The 16,572-nt window shown below is 39.7% G+C and overlaps 1 protein-coding gene across 12 annotated transcripts in view; it reads left to right on the forward strand.

Annotated features, from left to right (window-relative positions):
* Window positions 1–16,572, forward strand: part of MAGI2 (membrane associated guanylate kinase, WW and PDZ domain containing 2) — a 1,460,538-nt gene that overhangs the window by 1,288,341 nt on the left and 155,625 nt on the right. The gene's annotated exons all lie outside the window — the stretch shown is intronic.

Raw genomic sequence — 16,572 nt, forward strand, 5'->3', positions numbered from 1 at the left:
AAGAAAATAAAGCAGAGTGATATAGGAGTCTTGATATGAGGAAAGGGGCACTCCTGTTCCATAGAGTGACTGATATGAGACCAAGACACAGAGCTGGGCAGGAGCTAGGCCATGCAGGGCCTCACACACCCTCGGGAAGGAGTGTGGATTATAGATTAAATCCTTGTGAGCCATTGGAAGGTTCTAAATGGTAGACAGATATCTAACTTAATATTTTTAAAAGATGAATCCAGCTACTTGTTAAAAATGAAATCAGAGGAAAGAGAGCTGGAGTGGAAGTGTGAGACACAGTGAGGAGGCCTTTAAAAGAGTCCTGTGGATCATGCTGATATTCTGTGATGGATAAAATATTAAATCACTGTGCTGTGCACCTGGAACTAATGTATTATTGTAGGTCAACTATATTTTAGTAAAAAAATAAATAAATTTTACAATAAGTGAATAACTTAATAAGACAGCCCTGGAGGTCCAGAGGTTCTAGTGCCTTCCCTTAGGGTAGAAGTTGTGGAATGGGGGAAGTGGGTGATTTCACCTTCAGAGGTTCCTCCAAATCTCTGGTTCCAAGAGACTGTACAACAGGTGACAGCCAGAGGTTATATTTCTCTTCTGATCAAGCATCTTTGCAGATTCTCAGCTTCTGCAGTGGTTTTCCTTTCAGCCACACTATTTCAAAAGTTACTTGTCAGCCAGCAAGCATTAGGACGGAAGTGATAGGAAAACTTGTTCAACTTTTATGTTGAAGTGATTTAGCCCAAAATGGTGTGAATAGAAACACTATAATAGAGAGCAATAAGAGGAAAAAAAAAATAATAATTGAGTCATGTTGTGGTCCTAAATTTTGTATGAATTGTGGTTGTTCCCAGCACATGGTGGGGGGTGCAGATGTCAAACAGTGCTCAAGAAATCAAATTGTTGAGTATGAATACGAACTTTTTATGATAAAGTTAATGTTAGCAAAATACTACCAGGACTAAATGCCAGAGAATTGCCCTGTTTAGCTTTAGCTTTGACAAATTCAAGGGTGGAAACTATAGAAGCATTAAACCTCGTTGAATATGTATGGAAGCTAAATTGCATACATCTGAAAGTACGATTTCACTTATCTTTTTCTTCATGATAAGCCAAAGAAATAAATCCAGTCTTTAAGCTTAGAGTAAAAGCAGGATTCTGTCAGTGTGGTGGATTCACCAAGATTAAAAGGACACAAGACTAAAGATTTTCATGAATTATATAAATAGTTTGCCAATAATTTACACTTGGGGAAAACATTCACAGAGAGCTTTTGTAGCTATTCCAGTCATTCAAATTGTTTATCGGATCCTGTCGGGACAGGATACTTAAAGGACTGGAATAAAACAAAGTCTACTGCCACAATGAAAGTGTTAAGAATGTACATAAGGTCTCATCTTTATTTGAAGTGTAACAGCATAATTGCTAAATGTACAGGAGGATGTGTGTACGCACACACATGCACTTATTACGTAAAGAAGCCACAGATGATCTTTCTCTTGCAGAGAAGATCCATGCACGGACAGATTTGGAGAACACCAGGTACCAGTGCTTAAAATTAAATGTGGATTTTTCTTTCTGCCAAGTGACATTAGACTGACCTCAAAAGAGTAATTCTACCCCTTTTTTGAAATGGTATTATTTTATATCACCCTGGACAGTGGAAATAGATTCTAGAGTTCATGATACTTCTTAGCTTCTTTTTTTTCACATATTTATTTCTTTTCAATTTAAGAAAATTGAAACACACACTGTCCCTATGTTCCATGGGAAGAGCAGCTATTACACTGATAGCACATAGTGTTTACAGCCTATAATTTGCAACATGCAGCTAAAAGGTTCCTAGACCTAATACTGTTTTATACCTAACTTTCATAATAATTTTCAACTCTAATGTTGGAGAGAAAAACTAAGCACCTCTTTGTTGTGCCACACAGCCACTGTCAGAAGATCAAGCTTTCCTGGGCTCTGGGAGACTGGGAGAATCTGATGCTATCAGGAGTCACAGTCATTCCCGGGGCTGTGTCATGTTTCTCTTAGTTTCTTATCTGAGCATAAGATCTTGAACACATTTGTAGTTTATTTTTAAGGCTACTGAGACGCTTTCCTTAACGGACAGGCGCTGTTATTTATGCCTTTGATAGGTGTACTGTCACATTTAGGCGAGGGAGTGGCGTGGCTATAATCATACTGCCTGCTCCTGAAACCTGGCTCATCACTTACTGGCTGTGTGACCTTGAAGAAATTTCACAAGCTTTTTGGACTTTACAGTTTCCTTGAATGAAAAGAGAAAGTAATTCTAATGCCTGTGTCATCAGGTTGCTATGAGGGTTGAGTGAATTAGTACAAATAAGTGCTTAGAAAAACTCTGCCTCAGAGTAAGCACTAAGTATGCCCTTGTTGCTGCCTTGACCACCTTGCCTGCTAGGAATCATCACTGCAATCAGCTCACTCTTCTCGGAGTGCTGAGTTCACGCTGGCATCAGTTCAGTCTGCCATTTGTCAGTGGCCCCCACTCTCCCAAAGCAGCTAAATCTGAGCCACAGATGAGCATCTCTGAGGGCCAGCACCCCCTCTCCTATCCTGACCTTCTGGGTGCAGAGTCTTCCCGATGCCCCAGGCCAGTAGTAGGGGCGGTAAGAGCAGCAGTGTCGTCGGCCACAGCAGACCAGCAGGCCTTGCTGAGGCTTCAGGCAGGAAGTCTCCCCAGACTTCACTAACCAATGGACTAGAAAAGGCGTGGCAGACATCAGAATTCAGACTCAAGGCTGTAGCTTTTAGAATATCCTGCAAACCTGATGTCTCTGTTGACTGTATCAGAGAAGAGCAGAGATCTGGAGATACTGTGTAAGCTTCCCTGCCCTCCAGACAAAGAAAGCATTCCCTTCCCCAGCTTCTTCAGCCCAGGTGGCAACTTTGTCAGGGAGGCCAGATGTTTAACCAATTGGGAACTTTGAAAACCAGCAAGCTTCCTGAACATTTTTGTCCCATTATCCAAAATATTGCTTTTGTTTTTTAGACTTTAAAATTGAACTCAAGGGAAAACAAAGTGGTTTGCAAACCAGAACCTAGGGTAACAGTGAACTGTAACAGGCATTTGCACTTAAAAGCGTTTGAAAGGATTAAAAAAAATTATATATAAAGCTGTTCATGGCCATGTTATTGATAAACATTGAAAGTTGGAAGTAATGTTAGAAGTTTCTCCAGAACTGGAAATGATGGTATATTTGGAAAGTTCAAGGGATTTGCTGCCCATGACTGACTCTCCTGTCGTGCTTGCTGAGGTTTTGTACTCAGGATAAAGAAGGCTCAGGTAGGCTTCTGATTCAGAGTGGATCAGATGCCTGCTCTATAAAAATGCCCCAGCGGCCACGTGCAGTGGGGTTGACAGGTCAGTCTTTGGGCCTCCCTAGTGGAAGGTATGAGTCTGACAACCTGGTTTTATTACAGAGCTATAACCTGTCACCACAGATGCTTCCTGCTCTGACCTCGAAACCTGTTTTCCTACCAGCGGTTCCCAAGAAGGGCTTTGACACAACTGATGAAATAAAGTGATGCTTAGTGTCCTGCTCTTATAAAACCTGTGAGGAAGGTTATGTTGAAATGTATGGAGTCAGCGTGCCTGGGCAGCTCGGAAATCGGTGGTAGGGACCAGTAGCCTGTTGAGCGGATTCATAAACTTAGGTGCAAACAAACTGAAGGTCAGGCATGCTCAGGACAGCAACCGTAACCCAACCAGGCAGCAGCAGTGGAGGAGCAAGCACTTCAGCCTTTCTTTCCCTTATTCACATTGTCCCAATGTCATCAACTGGTTTCTGTCTTTACTGGAAATGCCTCACTGGTCAACACGATACTGGCTCTTCATCTTTCAGCTCTGGGTGAGAGTTGAAAATCTTTTTTCCTGCTCGTGAACTTTCTCTGGCACAGGTGGGGAGCACAGACTAGGTCATTGTTGACTTTCCCTAATGCCCACTGCAATCTGATATTCTAGGGAAAAGTTAGTCAGTTTTACCTTTGGTAGAATGCCCTGATGACTCGCAAAGTTCTTAATGATATCCATAGGTCCTGGTGTTGAAAAGTTATTCTAGAGATTCAGAAACTTATCCAGTGGCTCTTTTGTGACATTTTAAGTGTAATTTACCAAAAAGGATGAAATAAAACTGAACAATTGGTAAAGAAATTTTTTTTCCACCTGAACTCATCCCACCAACCATGCAGCCACTGAATAGTCATTTGAGTTTAGGAGAGGTACAAATTAAAACCTAAAATCAAGACTTCTGTAGTTTTGCCCTAACACACAGAGATTCAAAATAAATGAAAAGTGCATTGGACAACAAGTCCGAGCCTCTCTCCAGCTCATCCACTGACTATTGTGTCCCTTGAGTGAGTCACTTGGTTTTCCTGTGCTCATTCCTTGTGTACATGATTAGGAAAAATGGTCTTAATAGCTTCTTTCAGCTCTAAATTATATTATGCCATGAATCATCATGGAAATAAGATATTTGGTTAGGTTTGTGTGTGAAAAGCCTTGAATAAGTTTGAGACCTGGCTTATATTTTTCACTGCCTTAAGTTATCACTTTAAACTTCTGTTACTTTCATTTTTATTGTTTTTAGGGTGCTCCTCACACTTTCATTTCTTTTGTTCATCTTATCCTTTGTCAGGAAATGATCTGAAACATACCTTAAACGTTAAACTCTTAAACATACCTAACTAGCTTCCCCTTTAAGGCATTTTAAGGCAAGATTTCCCTCCTTCTTTCACTTATAAAATTATAGCATTTGTATAAAGCACTGAGGTAAAATGAATGAGGCTGATGGAGGCAAAGACCACCGTGCCACGGGGCTCTGCCCCTCACCTCAGCCGGCCATCCTCGGGAAGCAGCGGCTCTCGGCATACCTGGAACCTTCAGTGGAACACTCGTTTTAATGTCCCATAGTCACAGAGGTCTGCCCTAAAGTGAAACCTCTGAGGGGCTTCCCAGGTGGCATTGTGATAAAGAATCCTCCTGCCAATACAGGAGACGCAAGAAACGCTGTTTCAGTCCCTGGGTCAGAAAGATCCCCTGGAGGAGGCCAGGCAACCCACTCCAGTAGTCTTGCCTGGAGAATCCCATGAACAGAGGAGTCTGATGGGCTACAGTCCATAAGGTCGCAAAGAGTCGGACACGACTAAAGTGACTTAGCACGGACACGCAAACATCAGCAATCAGTAAGCGGCCCATCTTACATTTTATTGCTTTGGGTTATAGCAGTGGGTTTTCTTCCAAACTCTATACTGAGGTTTGTTCAGTGATCGCCTTAAAAATAGAGGCAATTGGTGCCACTCATGCTACTGCTGGGACCCTGGCCTTTTCCAAGACAACAATACCCCAGAAGTCGTTGCCAGAAGGTTTCTGAAGTTATACCCATGCAGTGGAATTAGAAAGTGAATCCTCTTGGTTTCTCTGTCATTGGTTTGCAAAAGCAAGTTCCCTTTCAGAGTTCTTAGCCAGCTTTATAAACTTAAATATTCCCTTAATCCTTGAAAGAATCTCTACTTTGAATTCCTTTAATGACATAGTGGCTTTTGCTTTGAGTTTTATGCTGAAAGTAGTTCACTCAGGAGGTGTGATGGTGTCACCCACACTATTAAGGTGGTGCTTTTGTAACAGAAAAAATATGGTGGAGCAGAGGACTATATATAAAACACTAGTTTTCCCTCAAATATCTGCTTCTAAATATAACTCATGAAACCATATGATAAGCAAATGTCTTCATAATCTTCTAGAAAATCTACATGTTAATACATAAAAAATACAATAAGGTGTTCAGTCTGCACTGAGGTACATATGTTTTAAGGCAAACCAACCTTTTCACATTTATATGTGTGACTTGATTTCTGCTTTAGGAAGTAGCCAGGGGCTAGGGTCTGAGTGGAATACAGTTTTTAATCAAGCAAAGTTCATCCAGAAAGGTGGCACTTTCTGTGTATAATCCAATCTTCCCACAATGAGTCCTTGATCGTAATACCCCTGATAAAAAAATATCTACAGAGTAAATCTCAAACACACTTCTCTTACATGCAAGACCCTAAGTAATGTAAACGCAGCCACTTTTTACCAGTAGCTCCTCACAGTTCCGCTCCATCAAAGCTGGTTTAGTTACCCCTGAAAGACAACTTTTGCTTTCCTTCCCCATAGTCCATGTTTTGGCTGCTGCCACTTGAAATACCTTCTTTTATCCACTAATAAATGTTATCAAGCTCTTCCCCAGGTACTGTACTAAGAATCTTCCACTATGTTTAATTTTCACAGCAACCCTATGAGGTAGAGAAGTGAAAGTTGCTCAGTCGTGTCCGACTCTTTGCAACTCCATGGGCTATACAGTCCATGGAATTCTCCAAGCCAGAATACTGGAGTGGGTAGCTTTTCCCTTCTCCAGGGGATCTTCCCAACCCAGGGATCGAACCCAGGTCTCTCGCACTGCAGGTGGATTCTTTACCAACTGAGCCACAAGGGAAGCCCATGAGGTAGAGACTACTGCCCAAACAGTAAGCATCTCTTACAAGCAACTCAGAAATCTCTTCTTAATTTCTGAATGAGAGTCTGCCTGAAGCCTCACCCTTCTTTCTTAAGTGTTTTCTGCAGTTCTTATATGAAATTCTTCTTCATTTTGTTTTTGTTTTTTTTTTTTGTCTTCAAATCTCTTGATTGTTGACTGCTCTGTGATTTCCTTTCTCTTATCGTGTCTTATTACTCTCACTGTCATTTTATTTTTCATATGTTTTGCTAACCCTAAATGGAAGTTCCTTAAGGGCAAGAAATTATGACATCTCTTTAAATCCCTCACAGTTCCTGGTAGTATGCTCTTCAAGGATTTGTCACATAATTTATGTTGTTGGGATAGGGTTGGATTGGACTCGCATACAGCGACCTAGCCCTGCCCTCATCAAAGTGTGAATGTTCTCTGCTCCAACTCTCTATATACTTAACTAGCTGTTCTGTCCCTTAAAGGCAGCATGACATCTCTCTGAGAATGAGCATAGAACTCAGGAAAGGAAATGTTTGCAAGCTGGTCCTTGTGCAGCCTGAGAAATTATTCCATAAGAGAGTGGGACTATAACAAAGTCCCAGATCCTGTACTGATTTCCCATCAGTTGTGCTTAGCCTAAGTAAATGATTCCACAGCAGCTAAGGGCCTAGTGAGGGAGCCCTCTAAGGAATCAGGCCCTGGTGAACCAAGGAAGTGCCCGGGAAGACCTAATCATGAGTATCTGGGTCCCCAAACCCTTGTGCTCTGAAGGGCCATGCTGCAGGCCTCAGTGTGCTCCCTGATCCCCCTTGTCCTGGCACTGACTGTTCCTGGAATGGCCATCCCTCTGTATGAACACCATCTCAGTGGTAATGATACCATCCTAAGCAGGAAGGTTTGGATGGCAGCCCAAAATCCTTAGAAAAAAAGTATGACTTCAAATTATTCACTTCACAGTCCTCGTTAACAAAGTAACCCCTATCTGTTCCAAGTGAACGACCTCTGAATCACATTAGTCTTCATAGGATCATACCCAACTAAAACCAGAGGACTAGAACCTATTGATTAAATTCAACTTTTTTTTCAGTCCTGCACATGACTAGTTTTGTTCCCAAATTAAAACTCGGCTGCCTAGGTCTTAACAGTAAACAGACTGGCAAACAACAAAAACGAGAAAAGATTTTGCATCAAACTCTAAGTCCTCTGATATCCAAACATCCACACATGTATTGACTAAAATGCAAAAACAAATGTAAGCATTTTATTTTCTTAGCACTAACAAATTTAAAGATCATTAAACTGTAAAATAATAATAATAAACCAGAGAGACACAGCATCATTCTTATTTATTTTCAAGAAGAGGAACAATGCAACCTATCAAAAAAAAAAAAAAATCTGTGAATGCTCACATTGCATTTTTTTTTTTAATTCTTGACCATTTTTCTTATCTGAATGGAGCTCATAAATCATAATTTTTCCCCACTAGGAATTATTTTTCAGGAGGGTTTTATCATTACATTCAAAGACTCTCCAGGCAGCAGCAGAAGGTGGATGTCTTCTTAGCTATTGTTTCCTCTGGGCTTATGTCCTGCAGGGCCTTGTTCTTCGCTGGAAGGTACAGGGAGATCATAGCTGTGAAAAGAGCTCAGACTAGGTGTACAGGAGCTGCCTCTACCAGCAGAAGATGCCCATGAGGTTCAAATAAATTCTGAGCATACAGTTCACTTTTGCAAAAGGCATATTTTCTTTATAATCCATTCAGGGCCTCATGTTGGATTCAATTCTCTGTGATTTTGTTTTTCTTCTTTTTTCCCAACAATCAACCACATTAAAAAAAGCTGATTCCACAAAGACAACTATTTTAAAAGCATGTTGTTAAGTGAACACAATACTGTTATTTAATCCCCATTTTCTAGCTATGTTGAAAGAGTGTCATTAGGGAATATTTTCCCATTTGGGCTGGGATAAATAGCATTTCTCTTTCCGCCCCCGCTTTCACCAAGGACTCAGAGAGTGCCTATACCCAAATCCTCCCTGCCATACCAAATCCTGGTAAGGGTTCTCTTTGTTTGTTCACTTGACCACCAATAATTTTGACATTTATGCTGGATTTTTTCCCAAACAAACCATTGGCAGTCTTTGGTTAGAATTATTCCTAAAGATTAATCAGTCAGCCTCCTCTGGGTTGATGATCACTAAGCATTCCAAATGTGTACACTGTGCCAAAGAAAATTAACTAAATAGTGGGGCCTGCTATGGCATATTCATTTCCCAGTCTGATCTCTTCCAGATCCTCTTTCTCTAAGCCAGGCAACAGTTTGATCCACAAACATGCCCAGATGTTGGGCACCTGATGAACCCATCTGCTTTCTCAAGGCTGAGGTGCCCAGAACCTTCTGTTCGGAGACTGTTCACAATATAGATATGTTTTTATGGGCTCATCATAGAGGAGGGTCTCCCAGTAAACAAGAGCACATAGTTTAAAGGGTGTTCTGAGAGAGAACAGTTGAAACAACATGAGGTAGAAGAATATTTCCACTTAGAAGTCTTCATTCACATGTGTTTTAGACTTGCTAGATGAACAGCAAGATGAAACATAGCTTAAATTCCTATAGACATTTGATAAAATTCAAATACAGTGAAACCTTTATGTATTGTTTGCCAAGTGTCTTAGCCTGTGCAGACTTCTATAATAGAATGCCACACACTGGTAGCTTGTAAACACCAGTTTATAGAAATGTATTCCTCGCAGTTCTGGAGGCTGGGAAGTCCACGATCCTGGCACTGACAGATTCAGAGACTGGTGAGAGCTGGCTTCATAGACAGTGTCTTCTCACTGCCCCTCACATGGTGAAAGGGATAAGGGAGCTCTGGGTGGTTCCTTTCATAAGGGCACTAATCCCATTCATGAGGGCTCCAATCTCATGACCTAATCACCTCCCAGGGCCCCATCTCCAAATAATTGTCACTTTGGGGATTAGGTTTCAACATATGAATTTGGAGAGGACATAAACAGCCAGTTGCTAGTATAAAGTTAGTCACTGATAGTGATGCTTCCTGGGGCTTAGTGGTTAAGAGAAGGCTAACAGGTATACTTTCAGCTCCAATCAGTGTATATACTCACAAGCTTTAAAGCAGGCCTCCTAGTACCTAAGTTCATATCCCAGCTAAGTTGATACACAACTGCACCTTCCATACTTGAGAGACTAATACAAGCTATTACCCAAACATGTTTTCCAAATAAAATACCTTGAATACATCAGGACCTCCCTACTGCCACTACCAAGGCTTAGAAGAGGCTCTAGATTAGCACTTTGCAGTAGAACTTTCTGCAGTGATGTCAGTGTTCTGTCCTGCACTAAACAATACTGTAACCACTAGCCATGCTCATGTGGTTATGGAGCACTGGATATGAGGCTACTGTGGCTGAGGAATTAGATTTTTAATTGTCTTTCAATTAATCGAAATGGCCATTTGTGGCGAGCAGCTACCATGTTGGGCTGCACAGCTCTGAGCATTGCAGTGGCCTTTATATGTCCTCCCTGCCTCCAGCCTTCTTCCCACCCTCCTACCCTTAGTCCAACCTTCATACCTTCGCTCTGGTACTCCTTCTAAAACAACAAGTCTGATTATATCATGTCTCTTCCTACATCATTAGTGACTTCTCATTTGGTGTTCAAATAAATTCCAAACCCTTGGCCACAACCACTAAGGCTTGCCATGATCTATCCCGTCTCACCTTCTTCCTGAGGCTCAGCTGTTTATGCTGGTGGCAACCCTGTACCCACACTGCAGACTCACAGATCTGTGCCTTTGCGAGTCACATCACCTGGGACGGTGATGCTCTCTCCACCCTTGCCCACCTGGAAGAGTCCTGTTCACCTTTCAAATGCACACTAGGCAGCATTTCCTCCTCCTCTACTGTCCTCTTCCCACCTCCTTTCTCCTGCTAATTCGACAGTACTTCTTTTAACTACTCTCTGTTTATTTCCACCCAAAGCTCTTTCTTTATCACTCCCTGATTTTTTTACTTTTCTCTCATTTTTAAGGTTTAATTATAGATAGTAAATTGTGCCCTTTTCAGTCTATAGTCTGTGAATTTTGACAAATTCTGTGTCTGTTTTTGTAACTACAACCAGTTCCTTAACCAAGGAAGTCAAGCCCTCCACCCACTCCCAGCCCAGGCAGCCACGGATTTGTTTTCTGTTCTGTAATTTTGCCTTTTCCTGTGTAAATGCAATTACTCAGTATGTAGCCACTTAGCAGAATGCATTTTAGACACATTCAGATTGTTTCGTGTGTCAATATCAGATTCTTTTAAATTGTTGAATAGTATTCCTTTGTGTGAATGTACCACAGCCTGCTTATCCATTCCCAGTTTAAAGATATTATGGTTGTTTCTTGTTTTGGATGATCATGAATGAAGCAACCACGTACCTTTTCATATAGGTTTTGTGTGAAAATAGGTTTTCCTTTTACTTGGGTAAATATCCAGGGGTGGAGTTGCTGGTTCATGTGGCACCACTTTCCAGCATGACTGTTCTGTTGTGTACTTCCCTGGATGAGGGCTCCAGATGAGCCACATCCTTGCCAGTACTTGCTGTTTCCAGGCTTCATTGATTTTTTTTTTTTTTTTTTTTTTTTAGCTTTTCCAATAGGTGTGTAGTGCTTTCAAGTAACATTTCTTCTCTAAAACTAAAGATACCGAGGATCTTTTCATGCACACATTTGCCATCCTTATACCTTCTTTTTCACTTTCGGTCTCTTCCCTGTAGACTGTAATTCATATTTCACTTTGAACAAGGGAACACATTTTGAGGTTCTTCAACCTTTGTTTTTTCGCTTCTCAATCATTTCTCATGGTAGAGTAATAAAAATCATCCTATGATGATGATCTCAAGTGAAGTTATTATGAAGATGTATGTCTGCTTAGTAAAAATGAAAATACATATAATTGCTATACTTTAAAGTACAAGGGATTAGGTAAAATACATATAAGCTGAAATTCAAATGAAGTTAAAGTGTGTAATAGTTGGGTAAGAAAGATAAGGATAAGAAAGAAAAATTATATGCAGTAATGGTCTCACATTTCAAATAAGGAAACTGACATGATTTATTTGGTCATTCAGAGGTCACACTGAAAGTTGTTTTCAAATTAATATATGACCAAGATCTTCTAGCTCTTGAACCCTCTGCTTGAGGGTCTGTTCATGTTTTATCCAGTCATGTGAAATTGCATTATTTCAAGTTAAAACGTGATATACCTTGTTAGTGAAACTTTGGCTTCTGTGAGAAACTAAGCAGCCAATAAATATTCATGTAATCTTCTGGATAACATATTGAAAAGGACAGCTGGCTCAGGAGGGATCATTTGCCTGGGTTAGTATCTGTTTCCGTTTACATTAAGAAAATATTGCAAGAAGTTATTATCTACCTGAGGGCTTAGGGGAATACAATGAAAAGCTGGTATTGCACCTGATTGCTTTTGACATTTACCTATTGTAACAGGGAAACTGTGTGAAGATAGCCAAGTGACTTTTTACAAAACACAATTTCAGAAGCTATAAAAGGAAAACGGAGATGGCAGAGATAGAATGCACTGCATCTGTAAAAATGAGAAACATGACTTGTCAGCAACACCTGCTTGTAACTATCAACCATTTCTACTGGGCCTGCTGAGAAATTACTGAAAGCCAAGTACATTGATGGGTGTGAATTCTCAAAGGCAGTCGAGACATACAGAGGAAAGAAAGTGTGGTTTCATTGAACATTTTTAACACAATACCTGGGGTTGATGAAATGTAGTTTTATGACATGTTCTGAACTCTTGAAAAGAAATCAGTTATATTTTATATTTTATCTGTCAGGGCTACAGGAACAGCAAGACTTTTAAAGTTTGGGTCCATAAAATATTGATATTCTTTTCCCAAATAGATTCCAAATCTTTAACTGGTACACCAACATATTGATTGCAAAAAATAAAATTTACAGAAGGTATTTTCAATTCCTAATTAATGATGTCATTAATGTTTATCTATCTTTTCCCTTTCTTAGGCACCAATAAAATGGTGGTAAATAAAGAAGAAAGGGATGTCTATGAATGGGGAAGGTACTTTAAAGACAAAAATACAGCAACTCATTTTGTAAGACAAAGGAAACCAAAAAGAGAAATGAATAGCACTGATCTGCCTATTTCCTTTTAGAAACTCAGACCAACTCAGAACTTTGAAAACTTTGGGAAGAATGGAAAACAACCATGGCCACCAGACATGAAATTTGTATTTTTAAAACAGAAAAGCAAGCAAATTAATGAAAGAATAAAAGAAAAAATGGAACAATAGCAAACTTCAAAAATCACTCACTTACATACATAGAGAATATTACCAGCATAAAATAAGTACAGAATGCTATTTAAAAAAAAAAAAAAGAATGATATGATTAAAGAAAGAATTCTTAGGAATTGGAAATATCTTGACTAAAGTTAAAAATTCAACAGAAGGGTTGAAAGTTAGAGTAAAGGAAATCTCACAGGCAGTAGGACAAAGAGAAACAGTATGAAAGAAATGATAAAATTAACAGATCAATCAGGAGGTCAATATCTAACTAGTAAGAGTTTCACAAAGAGAGAGCAGAGAAACAATGGAAGTTATCAAAGATATATTATAATAAAAGTTCCCTAAAGCAACACTAAAAGAAATGTCTCCATGCTGAAATGAACCAAAATGCATCACTGCAAAACTTTAGAACACAAAATGTACAAGGACAATCATAAACATTTCTGAAAGGAAACAGAAAAACAAGTAGGTTATATACAAGGGAAAAAAATCCTAAGGAGTTCAGACATTTTAGTAGCAACACTGGATGTTAGAAGACAATAGAGCAATGCCAGCAAATTTCTAAGGAAAAAGGAATTTTTCAGCCTCAAACGTCATACAACCTAGAATTCAAAGCCAGAATTCTATTTCAAATGAGAAAGTAAAACTGAAGAAGTTTTCAAACATTAAATCCTGAACCATTATTTTCTCCCATGTATAGTTTCTATAGGAAGATACTATAGGATGTGCTTTAGCAAAAGGAAAGAGTGCACAAAAAAAGGCTTGGGATTTACTGACTGTGTATCCCACCTTGGAGAACAAAAGGGATTCATTCACCTGGGGTTTGTTTTTGTTTTTTTTGACAAAATAAATTCAAACTTTAATTTTTTTTAATTTTTATTGAAATATAAAATGTGTTAGTTTCTGCTATATATCAAGATGAATCAGTTATACATATGTCCCCTCTTTTTTAGACTTCCTTCCCATTTAGGTCAGCACAGAGAAATGAGTGGAGTTACCTGTGCTGTACAGGAGGTTCTCATCAGTCATCTCTTTTATACATAGTAGTGTATATGTATCAATCCCAGTCTCCCGATTTATCCCACCACCCCTCTCCACCTTGGTATCTGTAAGTTTGTTCTCCACACCTGTTGTCTCTATTTCTGCTTTGCAAGTAAGTTCATCTGTACCATTTTTTTAGATCCCACATGTCAGCAATATTATTTCTCTTTCTGACGTACTTGTTCTATATGAGAGTCGGACACGACTGAAGTGACTTAGCATAGCATAGGTCTGTCCACATCTCTGTAAGTGACACAACTGTGTTTCTTTTGTGGCTGAGTAATATTCCATTGTATATATGTAATATATCTCGTTTATCCATTTCTCTCTTGAGAGACAGTTTGGTTGCTTCCATATCCTAGCTATTGTAAATACTGCTGCAGTGAATCATGGGTACATGATTCTTTATAAATTATGGTTTTCGTCAGGTACATACCCAGGAGTGAGATATCTGGGTCATATAGTAGCTCTATTTTTAGTTTTTACTCCATAACGGGAAAATCTTGTGTCACTGATTTAACTCAGTGATGGAAATATGTATCCTTTTCAGAATTTTTGGAGGGAAATGCAAAAAATGTTGAGTAGAGTTGATATTTGACTTAGAAGGACACATTTTCTATATCAATTTCAGACCAAAACAGGTAATAAAAAGAATGTCCCAGCTGCCTGGAAATTAGCAAGGGAAAAAAAGGACTTCTTGGGATATACACTAAAGTGAAATGTATTTTTACAGTAATATCTAGAAATGGAAGTGTTTCCCTATCTTCTTCCTCTCCAGCTCCACATTCCCACATGCATGCCTTTCTGGACACCTGCAGACTTGAGGGGCATGACTATTCTGAAGTTTCTTTAGCTCCTGCCACTCTCATGTCTAGATGTTTTGTGGGATCCCTATATGATGAGGGATATAAATAGTATGCAAAGAATACAGAAAGTCCTTCACATGTGCTGTGTTAGTCACTTAGTCATGTCCAACTCTTTGCAACCCCATGGACTGTAGCCTACCAGGCTCCTCTGCCCATGAGAACCCAGGTCTCCTGCATTGAAGACAGACTGTTTACTGTCTGAGCCACCAGGGAAGCCCTAAAATGTCATGGTAACAGTAAAAATCTATTTAAAGAAAGAGAAAGACGGATATATGCTTAGTAGATGCTCCATAATGAGTGACTTATATGAATATTTAATGAAATAAGAGAATTAAGGTAATTTTTAGGCCTCTTGAATCAACACGTAATGAATCAAAGACCTTTAAGAATATAAATAGCAGCAATTATTTGGACTATCTCTCCTAATGATGTGCATGGGAATGAGAAATGCAGCTACCACTGGAGAAAGAAATTGTTTTTGCTCCTTCCTCCACCATCCTTTGTGATAATTTTTCTTGATAACATACCATATTCTCATTTACACCTTCCATTGCAAACACTGAAATGATACCTAGTGGTATGAAGACAAAATATACTATGAATATAGTCACGTTGTTGTTGTTATTGTTCAGTAGCCAAATCGTGTCCAACTGTTCGCAACCACATGGACTGCAGCACCGCAGGCTTCCCTGTCCTGCACCAACTCCTGGAGTTTGCCCAAGTTCATGTCTGTTTAATCGGTGATGCCATCCAACTAACTCATCTGTTGCCTTCTTCTGTCTTCTATCTCTCCCAGCATCAGGGTCTTTTCCAGTGAGTCACCTCTTATCAGGTGGCCGAAGTATTGGAGCTTCAGCTTCAGCATCACTCCTTCTAATGAGTATTCAGGGTTGATTTCCTTTAAGATTGATCTCTTTGCTTTCCAAGGGACTCTCAAGAGTCTTCTCCAGCACCACAATTCAAAAGCATCAATTCTTCAACGCTCTGCCTTCTTTTCTATCCAACTCTCAGATCTGTACATGACTACTGGAAAGACCATAGCCTTGACTATATGGATCTTTGTCAGCAAAGTGATACCTTTGCTTTTCAACACACAGTCTAGGTTTGTCATAGCTTTCCTGCAAAGAAACAATTGTCTTCTAATTTCATGGCTGCAGTCACCATCTGCAGTGATTTGAGAACCCAAGAAAAGGAAGTCTGTTACTGCTTCCTCCTTTTCCACTTCTATTTGCCATGAGTAATGGGACTGGATGCCATTATCTTAGTTTTTTTAATACTGAGTTTTAAGCCAGCTTTTTCACTCTCCTCCTTCACCCTCATCAAGAGTCTCTTTAGTTCCTCTTCGCTTTCTGCCATTAACGTGGTATCATCCACATATCTGAGGTTGTTGATGTTTCTCCTGGCAATCTTGAGTCCAGCTCGTCACTCATCCAGCCTGGCATTTATCATGATGTGCTCTGTGTATATGTTAAATAAACAGGGTGACAATAAACAGCCTTGTTGTACTCCTTTCTCAATCCTGAACAATTCAGTTGTTCCATTCAGGGTTCTAACTGTTGCTTCTCAGATAAGATGGTCTGGTATCCCCCTTCCCCATCTCTTTAAGAGTTTTCCACATTTTGTTATGATTCACACAGTTAAAGGCTTTAGTCAATGGAATAGAGGTAGATGTTTTTCTGGAATTCCCTTGCTTTCTCTATGATCCAATGAATGTTGGCAATTTGATCTCTGGTTCCTCTGCCTTTTCTACACCCAGCTTGAACATCTGGAAGTTCTTGGTTCACAAAATGCTGAAGCCTAGCTTGGAGG

Source organism: Bos indicus, chromosome 4 (genome assembly GCF_029378745.1).
Source record: "Bos indicus isolate NIAB-ARS_2022 breed Sahiwal x Tharparkar chromosome 4, NIAB-ARS_B.indTharparkar_mat_pri_1.0, whole genome shotgun sequence".
Lineage (NCBI taxonomy): Eukaryota > Metazoa > Chordata > Mammalia > Artiodactyla > Bovidae > Bos > Bos indicus.